Source organism: Triturus cristatus, chromosome 6 (genome assembly GCF_964204655.1).
Source record: "Triturus cristatus chromosome 6, aTriCri1.1, whole genome shotgun sequence".
Lineage (NCBI taxonomy): Eukaryota > Metazoa > Chordata > Amphibia > Caudata > Salamandridae > Triturus > Triturus cristatus.
In genome coordinates, this window is record NC_140589.1 from 20,028,499 (window position 1) to 20,050,874 (window position 22,376).

At 50.0% G+C, this 22,376-nt stretch overlaps 2 protein-coding genes across 7 annotated transcripts in view; one reads left to right on the plus strand and one right to left on the minus strand.

The window, feature by feature from the left end:
• MRPL2 (mitochondrial ribosomal protein L2) overlaps positions 1 to 15,530 on the minus strand; it is a 112,599-nt gene extending 97,069 nt beyond the window's left edge. Inside the window, exon 1 of one of the 2 annotated variants that reach the window (XM_085610144.1) lies at positions 15,387 to 15,530. The gene's annotated coding sequence lies outside the window, so the exon portion shown is untranslated. The remainder of the gene's footprint in view (positions 1 to 15,386) is intronic. The other variant, XM_085610145.1, reaches the window with a different exon arrangement.
• Positions 15,531 to 16,053: 523 nt separating this feature from the next.
• KLC4 (kinesin light chain 4) overlaps positions 16,054 to 22,376 on the plus strand; it is a 595,564-nt gene continuing 589,241 nt past the window's right edge. For 2 of the 5 annotated variants that reach the window (XM_085610151.1, XM_085610153.1), the window contains exon 1: positions 16,096 to 16,239. The gene's annotated coding sequence lies outside the window, so the exon portion shown is untranslated. Of the gene's footprint in view, positions 16,240 to 16,563; positions 16,822 to 22,376 lie in introns of those variants that run through there. The other 3 variants (XM_085610149.1, XM_085610150.1, XM_085610147.1) reach the window with 3 other exon arrangements.

The window sequence follows — 22,376 nt, forward strand, 5'->3', positions numbered from 1 at the left end:
GTGGTTCCAGCGTAGAGGGCGTGCCCGTAGTCCAGACAGCTGGTTACGAGGGCCTGGGTGACCGTCTTCCTGGTTTCGGTGGGGATCCATCGGAAGATCTTTCGGAGCATGCGCAGGGTGTTGAAGCAGGATGATGAGACTGCGTTCACTTGATAGTCATCGTGAGGGAGGAGTCCAGGATGACCCCTAGGTTGCGTGCGTGGTCCGTTGGTTTGGGTGCGCTGCCCAGGGCAGGGGGCCACCAGGAGTCGTCCCAGGCGGAGGGGGATGGCCCGAGGAGGAGGACTTCCGTCTTGTCTGAGTTCAGTTTCAGATGGCTGATCTTCATCCATTCCGCGACGTCTTTCATTCCTTCCTGGAGGTTGGCATGCTCAGGGCCCCGCACACACTGGCATAAAAAGTCAAATAATAATAGTAAAAGGTGTAGCGTCGCCCCAGCCTGCCACACAAGGTAAAGGGGACAGGTAGTTACTAACCCACCACTGTGCAGAAAGCTGTAAGCGGGTGGATAGCAGCACCCTATCCTATGGCCCGGTGCCAGCTCTCGGTCCTGGGTAGATAGCTGGGCCTGGAGGGTCAGGTGGGCGTGCTTCAGGGCGGGGTTATACCCACTGCCTTGGCTGCACCGGATGGGCAGAGCTCTCACAAGCGCAGGGCAGGAGGTGCCAGGCGCCCTTTATTCAAAATCCCAGTATTGCGGGTTTAAAGAGCTGTGTTTCTTTATCCACAGGGACTACATCTTTATTTCATAATTTGCACCCCCGCTCTTCCCTACCTCCACCCCTGTCTCGCAAGTCTCCTCAGACTAGCGCTAATTAGATTCAAACTCTTCAAGCGTGGGCTGAATGGCAGCGAGACTGGCTATCCAAGAGTGCCTTTGATCAGATAGCGCTCCACCTTGCTGGGGTGGGGGGGTGGGGCGGGGGGGGGGGGGGGGGGGGAGGAGTGGGTGCTGCCTTGGACAACAGGCCTCCTGCCTGGGTCAGCGGCCTGGTAGCCTTTTCATTATACAGTGCTATAGCCAAGAGGCGGAGTCTGCGGTGCGTGAATGAGTGCGACTGCAAGGATCCGACCATGATTTTCACATAGCTCTCACTGAGCTGCATCACCTTAGGCGCTTAGGACTGAGGGCCTCCTTAGTTCTGAGAGCTCCTTGCGCTGTCATTTCTTCTATCCCAAGCACCCCCTTTGTTTGCTTGTGTGTTTCATCCAGTCATACTTTTCATGTGCTGCCTGCTCATCAGAATATCAAAGTCTGCGCAAATGTATGTTCTAGGGTGCCAATCTCCTTTCACTCTCGGCCTCTGTTTCCAAGCTGCTCACAAGGTTCTGGTTATTTTTAAAGGTTTTTATGCCAGCCTAGGTTTGTTTGAAAGTGCTGAGGGGGGGGGGGGGGGAAATAGGGGGGGCGATAGAAAATCAAGGCACACAAGCATATATATATATATATATAAAAAAAAATTAAAAAAACATAATAATAATAAGTGCGGCAAGCTAATAATAAACCTACTGTGTCACGCAGCGGGTAAGAGATCCGATCCCGCTGGGCAGGGCTTAAAGGAGACAGGGTGGCAACAAGGAGGGATTGACATGCCTTCGGTGCAATCATTGCACTGCCTTTGGCATAATTTGTGACGCCTAACGATGCGCACGAATCAAAACTGAAGGCGGAGCTGGGACGAGGCTTCTGGAATCGTATTGATGGAGCAGGTAGTGCAACATTTTGTATACCACCTCTATTCTTGCATGAAAGTACTAATTATAGCGCCAAATTCCGAGCCTGCCTACCTGCTGGGTGAGTTGCCTGTGGACCCGCCACTGTTCCGCTGCTGCCGCTGGTCTTGGTCCGTCTCTTGCTGTGTGTCTCTTCCGCCGCCGCTACATCTCCACGCGGCCGAGAGCGGGGAGAGACTACAGCCCCCAGGCTCCCTTGCGGCCGGTGACGCCGCCAACGCGACCGGAGGCCACAAAAACATCGCGGCTCCCTCTGGGGAGCGGGAAGCGCCAAATTCCGAGCCTGCCTACCTGCTGGGTGAGTTGCCTGTGGACCCGCCACTGTTCCGCTGCTGCCGCTGGTCTTGGTCCGTCTCTTGCTGTGTGTCTCTTCCGCCGCCGCTACATCTCCACGCAGCCGAGAGCGGGGAGAGACTACAGCCCCCAGGCTCCCTTGCGGCCGGTGACGCCGCCAACGCGACCGGAGGCCACAAAAACATCGCGGCTCCCTCTGGGGAGCGGGAAGCGCCAAATTCCGAGCCTGCCTACCTGCTGGGTGAGTTGCCTGTGGACCCGCCACTGTTCCGCTGCTGCCGCTGGTCTTGGTCCGTCTCTTGCTGTGTGTCTCTTCCGCCGCCGCTACATCTCCACGCGGCCGAGAGCGGGGAGAGACTACAGCCCCCAGGCTCCCTTGCGGCCGGTGACACCGCCAACGCGACCGGAGGCCACAAAAACATCGCGGCTTCCTCCGCGTCGCGGGACGCGCGCGGGCGACGCCGGGCTGAGCCCGGGCAGAGGGCGGGCCGTCTGTGGCCGTCAGAGGCAGGAGGAGGCTGGGCTGGGCCACGTCCCTTGTTCCTGCTAGACCTGTGAGTACATATTCCGGTTTCGTACCCACTAAACTATGTCTACCCGTTCTGGTAAACTGTTAAGGAATGAAGGCGTAAGGGGGCCAAATACAGCAAGCCCCATTATTGGATCTATGGACCGCTTCATTACCAGGGTGGCGGCGGTGATTGATAAGGAGATTGCAATGTCTGAGCGGCGTTTATCTGAGGTCTACCTCCCTTCGAGACGTTCATCCCTGGGGGGCGTTGCTCAATCATCACTTATAACTGCAAGTACCCAGTCCCAGGACGACATTGCGCCTAGTGTTTTTGGTACTGCCTTAAACCCACCCCAGTTGGTTGACATTGAACAAAATATAGGAAGGCTAGAAAGTTTGGCTGCTCTTTTTCCAATAGTCACCATGGAGCCAGATGGTCTTGGTAAACAGATTGCATCATCATCTATCAATGTCCCAAGTGAACCCACTACTGTTGTGGATCCTCTGTTTTTGTCCACTTCGCTCTTGGGATTATCAGTAGGGGAGATAGATAGGTCCCCCAATAATTCCCAAACAACCATCAATAGACAGGAGAATAGGCCCTTAAGTAAAAAGGTTCGTAAACTTAAAAGGGGCTGCCCAGTTAGACAGGCCGCGCTTTATCAAAATTCAAGAAAGCCTTTTGGAGTGGGTATGAGAACTTCAAGGGCCAAAGCTGTAGTGAATAAACTGGCTATATCCGGGGATGTTGTAAACTCTCCTGAGGAGCCACACTCTGGCCCAAATAGCGCGAAACTTTTAAAGTTTACGGACTTAGCAACGGTAGGAAATATTCTTGAGAAGGTTTATAGACTCTTGAATCCGTTGCTAACTCAAGTCAAAGGCCTTGGGGATAGGATCGACAAACTCGAGCAATCAACCCTTGACGGCTTTCACTCACTTAAAGTAGCAGTTAAACAAACAAGTAGAGTGACCGAAGCTAAGAACCTGGTCGCAACCGGAAACGTGCCTTCATCTCAGGGAGCCTCTAAGCATCCACTATGTTGTGAGAAGGGAGCTTCTAATAGCCCATCTACTACAGCTTCCACATCCATTCCAAGTCCCAAAGCAGGACTTTGGCAAAAGGGTCCTCAAACCCAGATAGTGCCCGATAACAATAAACCTAAGTCTCCCCGACCGAAGCAATCACAGGTAGTGAGTCGTATAATGGAAATTCCTAAAAAACAAGGGGCTTGCACCAACTCTAGCAGGTTAGCCTTAGAGAAATCCCTTAGGTCCGTCCCCCATCCTACCACCAGATCGACCCTTTCACCTGCCCCTAGCAAACAAGTGAGTCAAATTCCCCCAGTAAATCTTCCACCAGACTGTCAACCCTTTGCGGCAGTCATGGTTAATGTGCCTCCTTTAAAAGACGGCCAGTGGGAAAATCATCAATCACTTAAGAATAAGTGTATCCACTGGCTAAAGGCAAATAAGCCAATCCCGCTAGATGTGGATGGCATTATACTGAGTGTTCGTAGAGTGGACTGGGTTGGACATGGAGAAAAAACACAGGAGGGGGACTGTATAATTGTAAATTTCCAAGATCCAAGAGTGGTACCATCAATTTGTACCCCTGTTCCTAATATGGGGGTCACGGGGGTTAAAGTGGTAGACCTTTCCTTCTTTTACCCCAGGCAAATCATTGACTCGACCGGTCGAGGCTTAAGTCCCCCTGTTCTTGATCAGAATAGGAATGGGATTTTAGGGGACTCCAGGGAGAAACATTTGTGTTCAGCGGGACCCATTTGACTGGAAGTTGGGCAGAGAGTAGATTCAGTGGAAATATTATCACTTAGCAAAAGTAAGCCTGCAAGTGGGATAGGTGACCTTATACCCACCTTGCAAGACCCTTGCTGTCCTCACGTTTTCCCGAGGAGCTCTACAGGCGGGGACATTCCGGTGCCCTGCAGCACTCCGGCTGTGACGGACCTTGTCTTTAAGGTTTTCAGCTGGAATGTCGCGGGGATTGCAGGAAAGCTGCCCCTGGCTGACTTTACTACGCAGGTTGACGAGCACTCTCTGTGCCTCTTTCAAGAGACATGGAGTTGTGTGCCGGTCCACAGGGTGGGTTTTTCCTCCTATTTCTCCTCTGCGCATGTCTCAACTTCAGGGAGGGGGCGCCCAGCCGGTGGCCTCCTTATCTGGGTTGCGGCATCTCTCGATTGCAGAATTATGGATTTCCCCACAGGTTCTCCTGACATTCAAAACATAACTCTAATAGACCGAAGGGGGAAGAGTTGTTTTAAACGTTTATAATGTTTATGCCCGGGGAACCGTGGGCGGGAGAAAGTCTCCTATAATATCATTACTCGAGACTTTGTTAAACAACACCCCACATAAGTCTTGTACACTGGTTGCAGGTGATATGAACTGTACGTTCGAGCCTTTGGGTTCGGACGTCTCCCTCGACCAAGAAGAGGAGGACACTAGGTGGGGGATTCCGGCTCTGGAAATCCCACCGATCAAGAGGTGGTCAGAAGTGGCGCTTCAGTTATACTCCCTGAGTCTTGAATTCAATCTAAGGGCTGTTAATGGGAGGACACCCTCGGATAGGCTGGGTGCTCACACGTATAATAGGCCCGGACATACCTCTAGGTTAGATTATCTTTTAGTAGACGTGTGTCTTTGGCCCTATGTAAGGGACATGCAGGTGGTCCCCTCGGTTGAAAGCGACCATAACCTGCTTTCTTTAAGTATGGTTCAGTGGTGGCGTCACTCAAGTAAGGTTCCTATAAACCAAGTAGCAGCACCACCTGAGGTATCGGAAGTCTCCCCTTGTGGCAGGCGAATTAAATGGGCCAAACTGGTTTTATCAGAGGGGAAGGTAGAAGAAATAAAATCTCTCCTACACCATACAGTACTAAACCTTGGAACATCGTTGGAAGGTGTGGGTAGAGTGAGTGGGCTCTTTGTCTCCCTGACTGATGCCTTGACTAATGTCTTTACCCTTCATCATAATAAATTGGGTAATAAACTCTCTAAAAAACCCCCTGAGGGTTGGTATTCCCAACCATGTAGGGTTCTTAAGGCTAAGTTAGTTGAGGCGATTAAAGCTAAGTCCCGTCTTGAGATACAGGTAGCAAGGAGGGCCTACAATAACTCTCTTAAACTAGCCAGGAGGGAGTGGGAAGATAAATATTGGGATGACCTGCTCCAGGCCAGCAAAAGTAGAGACCCAAGGGCATTTTGGAAACTTATAAGTGCACGGAAAAACCCCGATGCACTTATGAGACCCTGTAACATCTCGCCACAAAGCTGGGTAAAGCACTTTGGGTCTTTATACCTCCCTCCAGAAGGGGATTGTAATGCGGGGATGGCTCTTACGCATATAATTGAACCTCATGCCTACGACCTCTTTACTCCGCTAGAACTTGAGGGGGTTATAGGGTGGGTAGCCCCACGCAAGGCTGCGGGTCCCGATGGCCTCCCGGGAGACCTTATGAGGACATACCCAGCTGAATGGGCACGGGTCATAGCAGCGCTACTTAATGACATCATGATGGGAGGGGCAGTACCTGAATCCTGGAAAGGGGCGGTGGTGGTCCCAGTTTATAAAAAAGGGTGCAGGGAAGCTCCAGGTAATTACCGACCCATAAGTCTGATCGACTCCACCCAAAAGATAGCAGGTAAAGCTATCCTCGGAAGGATCCTCCATTGGGTGGAGGAGAATAAAATTCTTTCAGACAGGTTTTCGGGTCGGAATGGGGACAATTGAGCAGGTGTTTAGGCTGATACTACTGGGGTGGAAGGTGGTGGAACTGGGCAAGGGCAGCCTTTATTTGGCCTTTATAGACCTGAAGACTGCCTTTGACCTAGTCCCCCGAGAGGATCTTTGGAGGGTACTTCTCGAGCTGGGCTTACCCCCTTACATCTTGTCACTTCTTATCAACCTTCACGCCCATACCTTTGCCCAGGTCCGCTGGGGTAAAAACGGTGAACTTACTGAGAAGATTCCAGTCTCCAGGGGCGTAAGGCAGGGCTGCGTTTTGGCTCCAACCCTATTTTCACTTTATGTGAATGGGGTGGTAAAACATCTCCAGCAAGAACCAGCCGACGCCCCCTGTCTCGGTGGAGTCCGGATCCCCACCCTGCTATTTGCGGACGACACGCTCCTGATTTCGAAGACCCCTCAAGGTCTCCAGAAATTACTAACACGATTTCAGGAGTTCTGTGATACAAGAGGATTAACAATAAACGTGGATAAAACAAAATATCTAGTCCTAAATCCTCCTAAGAAACTGGGCCGCCCCCCGACTCTAAACTCGACCCCCTTAGAGAAAGTAGCCGAATTTGACTACCTGGGTATCCGGATTACGGATAGGATGTCCTGGGCTAGTCATATTGATAAAATGGTCCTCAGCCATAGGAGAGTGGGAGGTGCCCTTATGAGGGAGTTCAGGGCCTCTCCAAGAAGATCACTCACCCCAGTAGTTGACATTTACAAGACTAAAGTAGTGTCATCAGCCTTGTATGGGGCAGAACTGTGGGGCCATTGCTGTTTGAAAGATCTAGAGACAGCGGAGAGTAAGTTATTGAAATCTCTTATCTCCGTTCCCCTGAGTACTCCATCCGTACCTGTCCGGTTGGACATGGGCTGCAAAAATATTAAAGACCAGGCCCAGCTTCGCCCGCTTTTGTTATGGACAAGAATCTGGAGGGGTGAAGAATTGAAATCTTATGCTGATGCCTTGGGAGAAATTATGAGTCTGGGGGGCTGGGCCGAAATAAAGTGGCTTAGAGATACCAAAAAGCTTTTGGAGAATGTCGGTCTAGGAGGCTGCTGGTCATCACGTTCAGCCCCTACAAAAGAAGTTGTCAAGGCGCATTATTGGAACTGGTGTGCGGAGCGGCTAAATACAACCTCCAACCACTGCAAGTCGACTGTCGCCTTTTTGCAAATTAAAGACACTGTGGCTTTTGAACCCTACCTGGACTTGATAACTCTCCCTTGTGACCGAGCCCTTTATTTCAAATTCAGAGTTGGATGCCTCCCCCTAGGTGCATTGGTATCGAGTTGGTCACCTGTGCCCCGCATTTCTCCCAATTGTGCATGTTGCCCTAGCAAGGTTGAGACTATTGTACACGTTTTATTTGCTTGCCCGGATTATGCAAGGCCCAGGGGTGTCTGGTTGAAACCCCTCTGTCGCAATATGGGCACACGTAGTCACCTTGAGGCCCTGCGCATTTTAACGACGGACACTTCCCCCCTTTTTGTGTGTGGAATTGCGAAATTTTTAAAGTGGTCCTGGCTCATTCGCTGCAAGAGATTGTCAGTAGCTGTTTAATTCTTTTTTTAGATAATTTATTATGGGAAATTTATGCCCTTTTTTATATTCTTATGTACTTCATACTGGCTTCTTGTAACTGTGATTTTTATGTGTCTATTGTATTTTTTATGTGCTTACAAGATATCTTGCATATCGAATAAAAGCTTATGACTGACTGACTGATAATCTATTAACTAATATTATTATTAAATAAGTGTTGCATGTACACTAATCAACATTATTAAATTTTTTATTTAAAGCAAACTACACGTGGGATTTGCATTTTGCATGGCTAAATAACCTTTATAACTAAAATCCGTACGCATATTAACAATAGTATATGTGGTAATAGAATACTGCATGATATATGTTGCTTTGTAATGTTGCACCCTCAAGGAGGATCGAAAAAGATGAATATAATTGCTTTAAATGTCGCTATATGCTTGATAAATACAAGCACATAGAGGGATTAGTAAGGGGTTAACATTAGATTCAATATTTCTATGTATTAATTACTCTTTTGTGTTTGTTTTGCTTAAGTTGGCATTTGGGCCTAAATCAAAGATGGCCGCTGTCACCACATGTAGAAGTGGCCACTGTCTCATGAGGCGCGGAGTGAGTTGCGCATGTGCAAGAATCTCCTAAACCTCATAGGGACCTCTGTACGACATGTCCCCGGTCAAGGATGTAGAACGGGACATCCGCCAAGACAGGAGAACAATCAACCTTACAGTAAACCGGAACAAGCCAACTTTTCACTGACCAATGACCTCACCCCTCGAACTATACTAAAAATCTGTAATAATAAGTCAGACGATCTTGACCAGCCAATCACAACTGTTCTAAAATTGTATCTTCTTTGACTTGATCTATTATAACAAGCATTTACAATGCAATGGTCTCGGCATTGGTAAAGTTAGAGCTATTGGCATTGCTCATGACATTATTTTTGTTTATGTTTTTGTTTTTAAAACATTTCAAGAAACGGCATTGTTATTTACAATGTCAATAGCTTAATCACTCTCCAATGCGAAACCTAGTGCATTTGCACCCACACACAGATTAAGCTATTGACATTGTAAATAACAATGCCGTTTCTTTACATGTTTTAAAAACATAAACAAAAATAATGTCATGAGCAATTCCAATAGCTCTAACTTTAACAATGCCGAGACCGTTGCATTGTAACTGCTTGTTTATCCATGTCACTGGAGTGAGTGTCTACTGCCCCATTCATTTCACTTTCTGCTTCTGTGTGCGAACCCAGATCCTAGTGCTACGGGGAAGGAGCCTGCCAATCCTGCAGAAGGTTTGACTGTACAGGGAGTAGCAGAAGTAGGTTGCCCTGGGTGGAGTATGAGTCTGCAACAAGCAGGAAAATTGTGGAGAGTGATCCATCTACATGTTCTGAGAATTGTGGGCACTGTCTCTTCATTGTAGCAGTTTCATATGGGAATCACGAACAGCAGTAATTGAGTCTGTAGACAAGAGCCTTGCCCAAGGCAGACTGCCACCGAACCCAAGATTTGTGCTAGAGGCAGACTGTGCCACCACCCAGAAACTATGTCCAAGACGGACTGTACTGCCACCATCAAGAACTGTGTCCAAGGTGGATTGTGCACTGTGAGCAAGGACTAGGCCCCAGGTGAACCCTGCAGCAGGAAACAAAGACCCTGCCACAACTGTGCTCATACTGCTGTGATCCCTGACTCTTGGCAGCCCATCTGCTGCACCTCACCTGAGACTCAGAAGAGAGTTCACTGCTCGCTGGAGACGGATGCATCATCTAGTGTCCATGCCTGTCTGTCAGAGACTGGCCCCTGTTCTTGTTCTAATACTTCCCTCCACTGGATCACAGGCTTTAACTTTAGTCTGCACGTCTTCTCCAAAAAGCAGGAACGAAGAGTTGTGTATTGCCAGGAAAGAACTCCGATGTTCGTGCTGTGGGGACACTGCTGAAAGGGGACTTTTGAATAACAGATCGACATACGGATTTAAAAGGTAACCTGCACGGTAGCCTTGACACATGCCCAATTCAAATTCGAAACCCCTCAAGGAGACAAGGCTGGAATTACCAAAGGAGAGAGGGAGGAAGGAAGGCTGAGAGGGAGGGGGCACCCAGGAAAAGGGGTGAGGTGGGGCAGAATCTATGGCACAGTAGATCTGGTACTGGTGTGTTATTTGTATCCACTAAATTGTTATGAGTGTATTAGATTTTAAATGTGTAGTAATTTTCTTTTACTAAAGTAAAACACCAGATTGGACAATCAGTTATTGTGCAGCTGGGCAATTGTTGAGTTCTGAGCTTGCATCCCACCACAATACCCATCTCAGAATGGATAGTCAAGCGCTGAAGCGATTGTACTAGGCCTAGTTCTTCAGACTCATGGTGGATAGACCCAAAGTCATCCGAGGCAAATTATCCCAGCCTCCACAACTGACACCCAGTAACCCCTGGTTGCCTGTGGCCCTCCCGAATGGGATTCTCTCTATAGGCCTGGTGGGGGCAACAGACAAAACCAGTTTGACCATTAGTAAACACTTTGCCTAACAAAAAGCAATCGCTATTGGCTTTGCCAAGGTTTGTTTAAATTTGCCTCACAGAAAATATCAGGATCCTGAAGAGGAAACTGACAAAAATACAGCAAGAAGGCAGTCTGATCGTGGAACACACTACCAGGCTTGTATCTCCCAAACTGGCAAGCTATATAAAGTGAAAATATATGATGGCTGAAATGCTCAATTTAATGGTATTCACTATACCTTACTCTCCGACGCATTCCAGACCACGGTTTTTGCTTATTGTGCCACTGTTGATAGGGATTAGGTCTAAGCAAACCAGCCTTCGTTCTGCTCCAATCTGAACTGTCCAGCAACAACTGCCGGACCACAACCCCTCTGAATGGAAACACAAGCAACCACAGGTCACCTGTAGCAAAGCTGGGCCTCGCCAGTGTTTTTCCCATGATTGAAGCACATCAAGGCTCATTAACACCCACCTATGTATTGGTAAGCAGGGGACAGTAAGAGGCATGCATGTGGATCGGTGAGATCAGACCCTTTAATAACAGCCCATGGACCGAAGCATGTTAGGGGCTATGCGATTCCTGTCAATGAAACGGAGGACAAGGGAAGCCGCATGATGGCTGCCACTGGACAGAGTACCGCGAACACTGTATAATACCGCGTGTGGACCAGGGGGCAGGACGAAAGACTGCCTATAGACAGAAGCACAGCATATTATGCAGTATTCAGCCATGAGCCACAAAGCAGGGGGTCTGCAATGCCTGCCCTCTGCTATTTTATCTGCCCAGGGACACGAACACGGTAGGGACCCTGCCATTACATGTGCTAGGACTAGAAGAAAGATGATGCCCTGCACCACCTGTCTTTGGACTGATTAGCAGGGAACCCATTACAGCAGGGAATCCAGCACAGCGAGGTCTTACCTGCCACTGGCTCTGCTGACAGCAGCATGGAGGGACGCAGAGGAGACCAGCTTCCCCAGCCAAGAAAGGCAGAGCGAAGACTGCAGTGTAGGAGCCTCACGGCAGCCGGGCCCTCACCAGCTGCCCATCGCAGGAATTAACCCCTCTCCAGGACAAGCTCTTTGGTGAGCAGATCTGGATTATCAGCTCGAGTGTGGAAGTATCTAAAACTGTAGCCTGAAGGCACAAGAGACAGGAAGAGCCGAATACCAAATAATGCAAAAACACGTTGCAGCACCGAGACCCACGTAAAGGGATGCAGCAGTACCCAGTCCCACATTCCATAGGATCCATAGGCCTGTCAGAGCACGTCCAGTCCCACAGAATCGGGTCTTCGGCCTCCTCGAACGCTGTGACACGCCCGGGCAGAAGAACTGATGCATAAGATTGTATAACAACCGCATCCCAAACCCACAAACCACACCAAAAAGCACGAATGCCTTTAAGTCAACCTCACAAATAGGTGTGAAGTCCTAAACTCAAGTCATGTACAGCTCCTCCAACTCATGGTTTAAGGACAACACGTTTGTATCCCAGCCTCACAAACTACAGCGACAGTATGAGGTGTGTGTCGCACAAACCTTAACCACATCAACTGTAAAGTATTTCTATTCCACCAACCTGACGCCATGCTCAGTGCTTGAATGGGAAAATAGAAGTGCAGGTACTCGGTATCAGAGTACCTGCTTGTTTCTGAGAAGTGCCATTACTCTACCTCAAAATAAAAAAATGCCGGTACTCCGTACCGGACAGTACCGCACCATTTAAAGCACTGGCCCATGCTACAAGTGCAGCACACCCCGCAACCAATTAAAGAACCGTGTTTAGTACACTCCAAATGCATGAACATTTCAATCCATAATCCGCCGCTTATCGCCTCAGGACAACAGGTCCGTACTTCATCCTGACTAAAAACTGATCATGCCACACAAACAATTAAGGATCGTCACGACCCACGGGCACCATCCTCCACCAGAGTACAGCATAACTGCCAGTCAGCGGCCACGCCGCATACAGAATGAATATCGTGCATTCTTAACAGGGACCGCACTTTGGCCCTGTGCGCCTGCACACTAACCTTGCCAAGTAGGTATGACAGCAGCCTGCACAGCGTGGGGCATTGCAAGAGGCAGTCCAATGCCGCAGCTGCTCCCGCCGCCGCTCCTTGGCTTGCGCCGCCGCCCCCTCCGCCATCTTGTGCCTGGCACAGCCCCGCCCCTCCCCCTGCTAGATCTTTTCCGTCTTTTTTTCTCCAACTGACCGGGCAGGCGCGATGGCATTAACACACGAGTGGGAAATACACACATAACCAAGTGTAAGAGGAGTGGCGCAGCGGCCAGGACAGGGTAAGGAGAGGTGAGGAGACCAGAGCAGCAGCCGGACGAAGGGGGAGCGGACGAGCACACGACCGCCTTTCTCCGAGGCACAGCAGAAAATGCCTCGGAGAAAGGGAGTGTCCTTTTCGGATTGGGGGGCGTGTTTTGCTGTTGTCTCCTCCCTGAGACTTCTCGCAAAAAACACGCCCCCCGATCCGAAAAGGACGGGGCTTCAACGGAGTGACTGGACCTCTTCTCCAGTGGCTGGCCAGCATTTAAGAGGCCAGCCAATGGAGAACAGGAGAGAAGAGGGGCGGGTGCAAGCCCCTCTTCTCAAAGTCACTCAAACTCATTAAATCTCGGAGCGAGACTGCGCAAGCGCAGCCGAGACCTAAAAAGGGTAGTAGAATAGGGAGAAAGGATGCTGCTCTTCATTATTTTCCTTTTCATGACTTCGTTCGTGACGCCTTTCCTGATGACCCAGATGATGCCCGACCGCTTGATGACTGCGAACTTTTCCTAAATCCACGGGCTATGATAGATGCTTGCACGATTTTCTGGTCCTTTGAGAAATTGGGACTGAAACGTGCTGAGCAAAGAACTTTGAGGTTTGGCCTGCTTTGTGGACAATTTGGTTATGCAGAACCAATGAATTAGAGGACTTCAATTTGCCAGATTAGGCAAATATGATGTTCCGCGTTTTACTTGAATTAATTCTAGAAATCCTAAACTTTGACAAAACAAATGCAAATACAAGTCATTATGAAAATTTAGATAAACAAATATTGATTAACAAGAAATACGAATTTGTGGTTTATTAAGAGAGAGAAGGATTCTGAGCCTTAAAATGTGTTTTAGCTGGTTCTAAATTACTGTCATGATTCGAATCGCGCCCCGCACCCAAGCAGCGCTAGGACACCAACATCCAGAGTCCCCGGAGACCGCCGACACACGTGGTCTCCAGAATGCACATAACGCGGCTCCTCCCAGGAGGCGGGGCCAATGATTCCATTCATCGAGGCTGAACGTTTTGAACACGGACGCTTTCTTGGCTACCCGCTTTCCTCCGTTTCCCGAGGGACTTCCCGCTTCCTAGTGAATCAGGTAACGTTAGCAGTGTTCGGAAAGTGCAGCGCCTCGTGGCCCTCCCTCGCCGCTGTAAGCACTACCGAAGACCTGTCTCTGCGAGGCTTCCAGTGCTGTGACCGAGACCTCCTCCAGCTTTCAGGTGAGAAGCCCTCTCAGCGCTCCTCCGCCCCTGGATTCCGGGCGTGACGTAGTAGCGCCGGGTTTCCTCACCGTATTCCCCGCTTATTCCATCGCTCCCTGCTCGGGAGAATCCCAATCCGGCTCCTAGCGCTCCTCCGCCCAAGGATTGAGGGTGTGACGTCGTAGCGCTAGGAATAGACATAGTGCGCTCTGGGCTTCTCCGTGACGGAACGGTAGAAAGCCAGAGCACTCCCCGCGCTCCTCCGCCCTTGGAACTCAGTGAGGCGTAGAGTGGAAGCGCCTACCTTGAATTCTTCGAACTCCTTTTCGAGACCCTTGACCCACCACCCGGCTACCCGTGAGGTAACGAGGTAGACACCGGACCCGGTTCCGCATTCCACGGAAGGCCTGGAGACATTCCCCTATCCACGCACGGGACTGAGCAGTCCTGGGGTGGAACTTAAATACCACGCAGGGGGAAAATAGAGCTCAGGTGAGCCGTGGCCTCAGGCACAGGGTGGGGGGGGGGGGGGGGGGAACTGTACCCGAAAAGACCGCCTTGGAGTAACCGGTCTTCTTCTTCTCAGATCTCCTTCCCCGCGGTCCCTACCCTTCCTTCCCTCGCCCACCTGTCTCCCAAGTCCGAGAGTGCTATACATACACCGGACTGGGGACGGATGGGAGGTGGACCCCTAACTAGCATCATCGTCATCCCGAGGAGAGGATCCCAGGGCAGCATAACAATTACCATCAACCAATCCAACTAAATTAATCCATTGACCAAGTGGGTGGAGTGCCTTGATGTTTAGGATTAAGGATCTATAGGCGAAGGATGTTAATGTATATTTTGTAAGATAACTTTTCTCTCCCTATAGGTTATAAGGTGTTTCCCCCACATGTCCAGCGTAAGAATTGTATCATCCCTCCTGTGTGCAGACTCGTGAGAGAGAGAGTGACGTATGAGTGTTGGTGTTATGGGCCCCACCAAGGAATGTGTGGGAGAATGAGTTAGTGTGACGGCGGGTCTGCGACGCAGGGAGGACAGTTTGTGCTCTCACTTTTTCCCCCCGCTTTTTTTGCGCTGGATCAGTATCAATTCCAAGAAGCTTCATAAGCTGAGAGCAGCGCATACGCTGCTTACGTCAGGCCGAGACAAAAAAAAAAAAAGGAAGGTTCCCTAAAAGGATATCAACAGCCTATGAAAGGGGTGGTTAAGAGGCTATGCATCAAAAGAGGGACACACAGAAGACCGACAAAGTGGGAGAGGGAAAGACAGCCAATAGGAAACAAGCGAATGAGAGAGACAATAAAGCCAACCAATGGCAATAATGGGCGGGCTGACAGACCCTCTAAGTGGTTGTAGGGGTCACAATGGGTCTGTTCCAACCACAGCACCAGTGTCTGCCAGCTCGAACTAAAAAACGTTTCAAAGTCAAGTTAGACCTCAGCACCTTCTCTACGATGGCCGAGAAGGGACACGCTGCAGCAGCACGTGCCACAACACCGTAAATGACCCCGCACTGACCTTTGCACGCCCCTGCAGCTCCTGTACCTTAGGAGGTGGGCACGGGACCTGTCACTCCTACCCGGCGTCTGCTGTAAACCCGGAAGTGACTCGCCGTGGAGCCAGCGTGCCCCTTTGCTGCAGGAAGTGACCATGCAGCGGTGCACCTAAAAGGAGCCTGACAGCCAATCAGCGCCAGTCAGTCTTGTGAGGCGCGTTCCCTTGGCCAATCGCAAGCTGATAAAAGTAGAAATCTTTTTTCCCAAGATGACTGCCTCCATGCCAACATTTCAAAACAGGAAGATTGAGAAAAACAAAGCGAGAGAATGTATTTTCCACATTAACCAACAATAAAACTGAAGCAATTTCGGGCGGGAGGTAGTTAAAATAAGCCCTTTGGCTTTAAAAATGTGGAGCCTTCCTGAATCTGGTCAGTTGGCATGTATGCAGATGATGTCATCCCTGGCCAGCCAATAGCGTGGACTGTGTACGCTAAGGCATTGAAATACAAATGTACCTTGAAGGCATAATAAAATGGTCTAGCCAATCGGAGGGCTTAATGCAAGCTGCTTCTTTTAACAGCCAATTGACACCAGGCAGGATCCCCGCAGCCAATCTGAAACAACAGGTGAGTCAACGGAGCCTGCCATCGTGGACTACATGACAACATTCTGCCCATCCAATCCTCGCGCAGCGCTCTTTCCATGCCTCCGAAAGGTCATGTTTCGGCGCCCCTGATTGGCCAAGAGCCCTCGGTGGCACCAGGCCTGTCCCTGCTCCCGTCAGTGGGAGTTTCCTGGGCAGTAAGCGGAGTCCGGAGGGTGGAGCGGGGCCGGTACTGGGTGGAAGAGAGCCCGGGACCCCGTCACAGCAGGTAAGAGCGATGCCAGTCCTGGGGGGAGAGGGGTAGGGGGCGTGTGCGGGTCACTCCTGTCACGGGGGTCAGTTCCTGCCACCCAGGTGCTTGACGGGCTTAGGGGCGCCCAGCGGGGCGCTACACTGGACACCGTGACAGAGGCCCCCGCCAAACCATCCCGCTGACTGGCAGTGGGCGCCCAGGGGGCAGCTGTCGAGCTCTGGCTGTTTTATCAACAGTGCTTTGCATTCTGGGACTCGTAGTTCACAAAGGGCTGGGTCGGGGTGGGCCAGGCTGGAGGGATCGGGCGTGGCCTGGCGGCTGGGCTGTCTCCAGCTCCTAGTGTCCGTCCCAGCGCTGTAGCGATCGGACTCCCCGGACCCGGAAGCCGCTGCCAGGCTGGCACATGTCACGGGTGGATCTATGAGCCGGGTCTGGGTCATTAACCAGCAGCTGGTGGGGAATGAGTCTCCGGTGCCTTGGACCCTCTTGCACCTCGAATGGCACCGTCAGAGGGAGAGGTGACCCCCACTCAGAGCTCCATCCTTTGTTTTTATTGAGTGTATTCCAAGAAAAGATCGAAACACAACAGTCACCACAGTAAGTCCCCAATCGCAAGGATATCCATCCCTGCCCAGGGCCCCGGCCCCACTAGCCTCCGCCCTACCATTCAGAGGCCTCCGAGGGTTCCCCGGGTGGAGCAGGTTTTGTCCCATTTCTTGAGGCTCCTCGACTCTCATAAGCCACCTTCTTTGCCAGCATACCCCAGTCCATATCCCGTCCCCATTCGGACATTCTGGCACCTCCTTCGCCCCAATCTCGGGCTATGCTTCGCCACTATGGACCCCAGGGCCATCCACAGTCTGGGGTGTTTTGGTTCAGCTTCTTCCCCCCCAATATGTTCTGCGCCCACCATTGGAGGGTGTTGTCTATCGGGATCAGAGCTCCATCTTTAATCTCCACCTGAAGGCCTTGTCTGCTGTGCCTCGGTTCAGCACACCATCTATTAGGCGGCAGCCTTGTTCTGGGCTTGCGAAGCCCATGTGTGGCGGTCACAGGTGCTTCCACTGAAACAAGGCGCCTGCCCCAGCATCAAACACTGATCCATTAACAGGAAGACCCAGCACTGCACACATGGCTTCCTGACCCATTACGGGGAGATGGGACCATATATCTAACCAGTGCTTTAAATGGGAAAAAATAAGTGCAGGTACTCATTAAAATGAGCTAGAGGTGTAGTGAGGGGGCGTGGATAGGGGCGGGGCTAAGGGCAAGACATGATGATACTTAACAACTTCTATATTAGTTGCAGCACATACCAAAACACATGAGAAATGTGTTTATATAAACAAAGCAGGTTAACAAATTACACCAAATGAGAGAAATGCGATAATATGTTAACATTTACTTTTTTTTTTGCAATACTTGAACCTTCTTAATGTCATACTGTTAATTGCTGTTTGGCACAATACTATATATTTTTGAGCACGCAAGTAGGAAAAAACTGAAACTACCCCCATGTCGCACCAAAGCTCTTATGGCACCAAGCAAATGAAGCAAATCATCTTGACTCTTCCCAGAAGATATCTCTTGTCTCTTCCCAGAAGATATCTCTTGTCTCTTCCATCAATCTATCCATTCATCCTTTCATCCTATCATTTACCTGCTGACGTCCACCATTTAACCTTTTACATTCTATTGTCTATTCAGTCTTTCATCAATCATTCAGTGTTTCACCATTCCGTCCATCCACCCTTCATATCCAAACCTATCCAGCCATCAATCCATCTCCAAACCTATACTTTCAATCATCCAGCTCCTTATCCACCCTTTCCCCAATCCATCAATCCTTTCGCTCATCCATCCATCAACACTTTCACTCCTTTATTCCATCCACCCTCTCACTTAATCCCTCCTTTCACACATCCATCATCCACCCTTTCACTACCTTTCATTCATCCATCCAATCTTTCACTTATCCACCCATCATCCCCCTTTTATCCAATCACCCACCCTCTTTCACCCATGCATGCTTTCATCATCCATCCATCTATTCGTCCATCCATCCATCTATACATCCACCCTTGCTCACTCATCCATCCACTCACTCACCCACAACTCTCCCTTTTATGGTATTTATGAATCTTAGTCGCAGAGCAGACATGTACAAAGTGCCGCACATTTTCTTTCAAATACCTCCTGAGAATGTCTTGATTCTCTCTTTCTTTCACCTTTTTCTTACAAAAACAGGCTTATAAATGCAGGAAAACACACAAACATGTGTCCCTTTCAGAGCATTCTTCACAGTCTTCTGGGCTAGTGATCCATAAATGATTACTGCCGTCTGGCAATCCTAGTTACTTAAATCGTACACCAGTATTTTGGAATTCAGCCAAGCGGATTACAGTCATTGCATATCATGGATAAACATCTACATTAACAAGCTACAAGTATGAAAAGCAACATAGTCCATGTTACATTGCTGCCAGCTAAGCTGTCTTTTTTTAGGAACAAAAATAGCTTCTGGTATATTTTGTTTTAAGAGCCTCATTCTGGGATGTCCGTTGTTTGCAGTGTGCAAAGACCCTTGTAGGGATGGTATTTCTTCAGCAGTAATGCATGTTATCTACAGGTCACCAATTCGAACCCCATTAGACATAGAAATATCCTCTAGAGATTTGTAAAGTAAATTTAGATGATGTGGACAAAAATCACCTTTTTATTATAGTTCTTTAACAATGAGAGTGATTGCTAGCTCTGTATATTATGTGTATTTGCTGTTCCCAATGTAACTAATACTTCTAGAATATAAGCACCCCTTATTGTTTGATAGACCACATACCAACACAATGTGACTGACGAATGTGCATGTATGTGTAGTTAATGTATCTTTCGACAAGGTGTTTTGTATTCTTACACGTTCTGCACTTCGTTTTGCAGAGCTGGCTTTAGGGCGGTGTGAGTTATGCCATTGGACTGGATGCCAGGGTGAAGCGAGGGCCTCTGCATGACAGGCTGAACTGAAAAAGAGCAGCCAGCAGAGATCTTCGTGTGCCGGGCATTTATCAGGGGGATATATACAACTGTATGATAAGTTTTGAGGTGAATGCACTTGAGGGAGAGATCTGTCATTTGTTTAGCCACAGTCGTGACTCATGATATAGTAGCATAGACATACCTGCCAACTTGAAGAACAATTACACCGTGTGAGAAGGGGGTCGGGGTCTTGTGCCGCGAAGTACCTACGAGGCACTTTTGGACCCCGCCCCCAAATCACCGCCTCTCAAAAAAAAACAAGCATTGAAAATGCAATAGGTCTCGCCCTCGTTTTAAGTTAAAGCAGTTCTGTTTGTAATTAGGTGGCTTTTTAGCTTTGCTTGTATTAGTGTTTTTCAAACTTTCATGTACATAACATGCATATGTATGCATATGTGTATATACATGCATGCATTTATATTTGTATTTATATAGATATGCAGATTATACATGTGTGTATATATATATGCAGCATGCAGTTCTCCTGGAGTCCAGCGATATAAAACCAACACCTGACTGCAGTGGGAGGAGTCGAGAGACTACTTATCAGGAGTGATCGTTGAACCTACAGGTGAACCCATCAGCCTGTGAAATCGGCACTGATGACGGCCATGGTTGGCCAGAAACGCGTCTGCCACAGCGTTCCACAGACTGTTTCAAGTGATTAGCTGGGAGCTCATTAAATCCTTTTACCATACCCGGAGCATGTGTCCTGCTTGCTTTGTAGTGAAGGTGAGCGTTGGAGTGAATATATATATATATATATATATATATATATATATATATATATATATATATATTACCTACTGGCGGTCGCCAGTAGGTAGTTATAGTTAGGACCGTGTTTCCATAGGAAATCCGCAACATTCTATTTTGAATAACTTTGGCGCAAATTGACGAATCCTCGCGAAATTTTCAAAATAGGTGGGGCGCTCCGCTCCGCTCCTACCCTGAAAGTCTCGGGGGGATTCGTCAAGCGGGGGCTGAGAAAAAAGGGGGGTCCCAAAATGCGTTTTCCCCATGCATTTTTCCATAGGACCTTTAGTCCAAGCTACAGCCCGAACGGCTGAACAGAATTACTTGAAATTTGGCAGAGAGGTAGTCCTCAGGTCAGGGATGTGCCTTTTGTAGGTCTGGTGTAAATGTGTTCAGTATTTGCTGAGAAAATAGCATTTAAATCAATATATATATCTATAGGCGCGCTCCGAGCGCATACCGTAAGCTTACCGTACGCGCACGCCGCCGTGCACGAGCGCGATTCTGATTGGTTGTTAGATCTTAGTAAACATTCGAATCGGTCGAAACCAGGAAGTGTCGGCCGCCATTTTGTCTCTCGCAGTCTGAGGGGGTGAAAAACAAAGGTGGAGAACGTGAAAAGGGGGCAGGGTGGACAGTTCCTGACCCCCTAGCCTTTGTCAGGGGGTCCCAGAAGGACCCCCAAGGGCCAAAAGTAATTGTAATTTTTTTTCGAAAAAACGCGGAATGCGCGTAGCGTACGCGCACGGCGTAAACGGTAAAATTCCGCGAACTTCGCGTAACGATTCCGCGACTACGCGTACCGTGCGCGCACGGCAAAAAAATTAAAAAGCAAAAAATACATAACTTAGCATTTAAAAAACCGTACAAATTCACTGAAAAAACCATAGGTTTCACACACGTTCTAGTTAGGAATTAGCATTTAAAAAAACCTTGCAAATTCACTTAAAAAACCATAGGTTTCACACATGTTATAGTTAGTAGGACATTTCACTCGTGAAAAACCAATGCGCTAGAGGGAGCACAAGCAGTATGGCCGCACTCATGTGAGGCTCCTTCAGCCTGGAATCAAAATCCTCCATTTATCCTTCTGACCTGCCTGCCTTCCCGACGAAAATCGACTACGGATGTTGCTGACCTTATCCTACAGCTTCGGTGCAAGTTTGGAAACGGTGCGCCCTGCCGGGACGGAGCTAGAGGCGGCGCGAGATTTACCGGACACTGGGCTGACGAGGGGCGGAGCGAGAGGTCGGGCCGCTGAGCTACGGTAAGCCGGGGCGCACCACGAGGCAGGTGGGCCCTGGATTGAGGATCGATGGTGCGGTGCCCCCGGTGCTGCGGAGGCTAGGTGACAGCGGCGAGCGGAAGGTACCGCACAGATGTGGGTCACGGCCTGAGCCTGGCATTCCCCCTGGGGTGCCTGTGTATTGTTGGCAACCGAGGATCGGAGAGGACTGGAACCCGGGGTGAGCGTCGCTACTGGAGAGGGGGTTTTGCCCCTCCCCCCGCCTCGCTGCGCTGCACCCAGGGCCTGGAGGGCATATCAGAGTTGGTCGTTGGCGTGGTGCCCGGCTCCCCCTCCCCCCGCTGGATCGCACATATGAATTGGGCGGCCGCTGGATGTCCGGAGCCCTGCTGCTGCGTTGGTCACTGCTGTGCATGCCTGTCTGGCATATGGTAGACGTTGTACTTTGGTCAGCCCGGACCCCCCGATCCCCGTGATTTCAGGCTGGGTGCGCTGTGGGCCTCTATGTTGGTGGCACTGTGGCAGAGTGCGGTGGACAGGTGACGGCGATGCTACTTCGAGGATTTCAGTTCTGGAGTGCTGGGGGCCGGGGTTGTGGCACCGGGGCACAGACCTGAGTGTGCGGGCATATTCGGCACCTGGAGTACGGGCCCTGGAGGGGCACTTTGGCGCGCCTCGTCACTCCGCAGCTCCTGTGGAGGACATACCGTTCCCTGCGCCTACATCCTAGCCCTATTTTCTCTGCTGCTGCCGGGAGAGGGATGACACTGATTCATTGGCCTGGAGCGTGACAGGCTATTGCCGATCCTTGAGGGTGGTGCACACTTCGTCGCCTGGTCGCCCGGCCGTTCCCCCGGAGGCATTCCTAACGCACCGCGGTGCGCCGACAGCGGACGAGCACTGCATGCGTGGCCATATTTGCCGTGGCGGCCGGCGCTTCTCTGGGTACGGCGGGGATAGATGACTTCCTCTCTGCTGGTCCCTACCTCCGTGTAGCGGCTTGGACCTTTCTGTGTGCGGTCGCCGGCGGCTTGTGGCCGTGCTGGGTTGCGCCTGGGAACTCTTGCTATTGCCCTGCCTGAGTGGACTGCGGACTTCCTCCCCCCTTCATAATTAC